Here is a 5,000-nt window from a genome sequence, read left to right as displayed (position 1 = left end):
GGCGCAGAGGCCGACGTGCGTAAAAGCATATCCGAGCAACAGGCACCTTCCCCGGGCTGCCACTAGTGCAGTGGTGGCCGCCTATAATAGCCCTGGTAGCATAAAAAAGCTCCAGGGCGCAGAGGCCGACGTGCGTAAAAGCATATCCGAGCAACAGGCACCTTCCCCGGGCTGCCACTAGTGCAGTGGTGGCCGCCTATAATAGCCCTGGTAGCATAAAAAAGCTCCAGGGCGCAGAGGCCGACGTGCGTAAAATCATATCCGAGCAACAGGCACCTTCCCCGGGCAGCCACAAGCGCAGTGGTGGCCGCCTAACATAGCCCTGCTGGCATAAGAAAGCACCAGTGGGGAGAGGCCGGCGTGCGTAAAAGCGCGTCCGAGCAAAAGTCACCTTCCCCGGGCAGCCACAAGCGCAGTGGTGGCCGCCTAACATAGCCCTGCTGGCATAAAAAAGCTCCAGGGCGGAGAGGCCGACGTGCGTAAAATCATATCCGAGCAACAGGCACCTTCCCCGGGCAGCCACAAGCGCAGTGGTGGCCGCCTAACATAGCCCTGCTGGCATAAAAAAGCTCCAGGGCGGAGAGGCCGACGTGCGTAAAATCATATCCGAGCAACAGGCACCTTCCCCGGGCAGCCACAAGCGCAGTGGTGGCCGCCTAACATAGCCCTGCTGGCATAAAAAAGCTCCAGGGCGGAGAGGCCGACGTGCGTAAAATCATATCCGAGCAACAGGCACCTTCCCCGGGCCGCCACTAGTGCAGTGGTGGCCGCCTATAATAGCCCTGGTAGCATAAAAAAGCTCCAGGGCGGAGAGGCCGACGTGCGTAAAATCATATCCGAGCAACGGGCACCTTCCCCGGGCAGCCACAAGCGCAGTGGTGGCCGCCTAACGTAGCCCTGGTGGCATCAAAAAGCTCCAGGGCGCAGAGGCCGACGTGCGTAAAAGCATATCCGAGCAAAAGGCACCTTCCCCGGGCAGCCACAAGCGCAGTGGTGGCCGCCTAACGTAGCCCTGGTGGCATCAAAAAGCTCCAGGGCGCAGAGGCCGACGTGCGTAAAATCATATCCGAGCAACAGGCACCTTCCCCGGGCAGCCACAAGCGCAGTGGTGGCCGCCTAACATAGCCCTGGTGGCATCAAAAAGCTCCAGGGCGCAGAGGCCGACGTGCGTAAAATCATATCCGAGCAACAGGCACCTTCCCCGGGCAGCCACAAGCGCAGTGGTGGCCGCCTAACATAGCCCTGCTGGCATAAAAAAGCTCCAGGGCGGAGAGGCCGACGTGCGTAAAATCATATCCGAGCAACGGGCACCTTCCCCGGGCAGCCACAAGCGCAGTGGTGGCCGCCTAACATAGCCCTGCTGGCATAAAAAAGCTCCAGGGCGGAGAGGCCGACGTGCGTAAAATCATATCCGAGCAACAGGCACCTTCCCCGGGCAGCCACAAGCGCAGTGGTGGCCGCCTAACATAGCCCTGCTGGCATAAAAAAGCTCCAGGGCGGAGAGGCCGACGTGCGTAAAATCATATCCGAGCAACAGGCACCTTCCCCGGGCCGCCACTAGTGCAGTGGTGGCCGCCTAACGTAGCCCTGGTGGCATAAAAAAGCTCCAGGGCGCAGAGGCCGACGTGCGTAAAAGCATATCCGAGCAAAAGGCACCTTCCCCGGGCCGCCACTAGTGCAGTGGTGGCCGCCTATAATAGCCCTGGTGGCATAAAAAAGCTCCAGGGCGCAGAGGCCGACGTGCGTAAAAGCATATCCGAGCAAAAGGCACCTTCCCCGGGCCGCCACTAGTGCAGTGGTGGCCGCCTATAATAGCCCTGGTGGCATCAAAAAGCTCCAGGGCGCAGAGGCCGACGTGCGTAAAAGCATATCCGAGCAAAAGGCACCTTCCCCGGGCTTCCACTAGTGCAGTGGTGGCCGCCTATAATAGCCCTGGTGGCATAAAAAAGCTCCAGGGCGCAGAGGCCGACGTGCGTAAAAGCATATCCGAGCAACAGGCACCTTCCCCGGGCTGCCACTAGTGCAGTGGTGGCCGCCTATAATAGCCCTGGTAGCATAAAAAAGCTCCAGGGCGCAGAGGCCGACGTGCGTAAAAGCATATCCGAGCAACAGGCACCTTCCCCGGGCTGCCACTAGTGCAGTGGTGGCCGCCTATAATAGCCCTGGTAGCATAAAAAAGCTCCAGGGCGCAGAGGCCGACGTGCGTAAAATCATATCCGAGCAACAGGCACCTTCCCCGGGCAGCCACAAGCGCAGTGGTGGCCGCCTAACATAGCCCTGCTGGCATAAGAAAGCACCAGTGGGGAGAGGCCGGCGTGCGTAAAAGCGCGTCCGAGCAAAAGTCACCTTCCCCGGGCAGCCACAAGCGCAGTGGTGGCCGCCTAACATAGCCCTGCTGGCATAAAAAAGCTCCAGGGCGGAGAGGCCGACGTGCGTAAAATCATATCCGAGCAACAGGCACCTTCCCCGGGCAGCCACAAGCGCAGTGGTGGCCGCCTAACATAGCCCTGCTGGCATAAAAAAGCTCCAGGGCGGAGAGGCCGACGTGCGTAAAATCATATCCGAGCAACAGGCACCTTCCCCGGGCAGCCACAAGCGCAGTGGTGGCCGCCTAACATAGCCCTGCTGGCATAAAAAAGCTCCAGGGCGGAGAGGCCGACGTGCGTAAAATCATATCCGAGCAACAGGCACCTTCCCCGGGCCGCCACTAGTGCAGTGGTGGCCGCCTATAATAGCCCTGGTAGCATAAAAAAGCTCCAGGGCGGAGAGGCCGACGTGCGTAAAATCATATCCGAGCAACGGGCACCTTCCCCGGGCAGCCACAAGCGCAGTGGTGGCCGCCTAACGTAGCCCTGGTGGCATCAAAAAGCTCCAGGGCGCAGAGGCCGACGTGCGTAAAAGCATATCCGAGCAAAAGGCACCTTCCCCGGGCAGCCACAAGCGCAGTGGTGGCCGCCTAACGTAGCCCTGGTGGCATCAAAAAGCTCCAGGGCGCAGAGGCCGACGTGCGTAAAATCATATCCGAGCAACAGGCACCTTCCCCGGGCAGCCACAAGCGCAGTGGTGGCCGCCTAACATAGCCCTGGTGGCATCAAAAAGCTCCAGGGCGCAGAGGCCGACGTGCGTAAAATCATATCCGAGCAACAGGCACCTTCCCCGGGCAGCCACAAGCGCAGTGGTGGCCGCCTAACATAGCCCTGCTGGCATAAAAAAGCTCCAGGGCGGAGAGGCCGACGTGCGTAAAATCATATCCGAGCAACGGGCACCTTCCCCGGGCAGCCACAAGCGCAGTGGTGGCCGCCTAACATAGCCCTGCTGGCATAAAAAAGCTCCAGGGCGGAGAGGCCGACGTGCGTAAAATCATATCCGAGCAACAGGCACCTTCCCCGGGCAGCCACAAGCGCAGTGGTGGCCGCCTAACATAGCCCTGCTGGCATAAAAAAGCTCCAGGGCGGAGAGGCCGACGTGCGTAAAATCATATCCGAGCAACAGGCACCTTCCCCGGGCCGCCACTAGTGCAGTGGTGGCCGCCTAACGTAGCCCTGGTGGCATAAAAAAGCTCCAGGGCGCAGAGGCCGACGTGCGTAAAAGCATATCCGAGCAAAAGGCACCTTCCCCGGGCCGCCACTAGTGCAGTGGTGGCCGCCTATAATAGCCCTGGTGGCATAAAAAAGCTCCAGGGCGCAGAGGCCGACGTGCGTAAAAGCATATCCGAGCAAAAGGCACCTTCCCCGGGCCGCCACTAGTGCAGTGGTGGCCGCCTATAATAGCCCTGGTGGCATCAAAAAGCTCCAGGGCGCAGAGGCCGACGTGCGTAAAAGCATATCCGAGCAAAAGGCACCTTCCCCGGGCCGCCACTAGTGCAGTGGTGGCCGCCTATAATAGCCCTGGTGGCATCAAAAAGCTCCAGGGCGCAGAGGCCGACGTGCGTAAAAGCATATCCGAGCAAAAGGCACCTTCCCCGGGCTTCCACTAGTGCAGTGGTGGCCGCCTATAATAGCCCTGGTGGCATAAAAAAGCTCCAGGGCGCAGAGGCCGACGTGCGTAAAAGCATATCCGAGCAACAGGCACCTTCCCCGGGCTGCCACTAGTGCAGTGGTGGCCGCCTATAATAGCCCTGGTAGCATAAAAAAGCTCCAGGGCGCAGAGGCCGACGTGCGTAAAAGCATATCCGAGCAACAGGCACCTTCCCCGGGCTGCCACTAGTGCAGTGGTGGCCGCCTATAATAGCCCTGGTAGCATAAAAAAGCTCCAGGGCGCAGAGGCCGACGTGCGTAAAAGCATATCCGAGCAACAGGCACCTTCCCCGGGCTGCCACTAGTGCAGTGGTGGCCGCCTATAATAGCCCTGGTAGCATAAAAAAGCTCCAGGGCGCAGAGGCCGACGTGCGTAAAAGCATATCCGAGCAACAGGCACCTTCCCCGGGCTGCCACTAGTGCAGTGGTGGCCGCCTATAATAGCCCTGGTAGCCCTCAGCCCTGGTAGCCCAAAGCCCTGGTAGCCCACAGCCCTGGTAGCAAAAAGCCCTGGTAGCCCAAAGCCCTGGTAGCCCAAAGCCCTGGTAGCCCAAAGCCCTGGTAGCCTAAATTAATTTTTCCCATTCATTTCAATGGGTTAGGCTACCAGGGGGAGCAGTACCACTTTTGGCCATTAGGGGCGCTGTAGTAGGTAAAAGTTGATCCCCCCAGTCAGGGGATGAGTTTGCCTACTCGCTAGGTTACCCCTGGTTTCACAAAATACAAGGGGCACATTTTCAGAAACCACTTTTTCAGAACTTGCCACCTCCAGAGCTGATCAGGGGAGCCTCGCCAAACATTAATCCAAGATTGGTGAGGGCTCGTCGGACACCCCACGGGCGATGAGTCGGTGTCTGCCTGGAGCTCATGTCACTCTCAAATATTTTCTAAGTCAACCTCCATGCGCACAATGCAATGAGCCTGCCCGACATAGGGGCACTGTGAGCGGACTCACCGGGGGGGGAGAGGGCCCCCCCGCCTGGA

The sequence above is a fragment of the Filicampus tigris genome, unplaced genomic scaffold (genome assembly GCF_054856515.1).
Source record: "Filicampus tigris isolate MCC_2025a unplaced genomic scaffold, RoL_Ftig_1.0 HiC_scaffold_26, whole genome shotgun sequence".
Lineage (NCBI taxonomy): Eukaryota > Metazoa > Chordata > Actinopteri > Syngnathiformes > Syngnathidae > Filicampus > Filicampus tigris.
Note: the sequence above shows the minus strand (reverse complement) of the source record.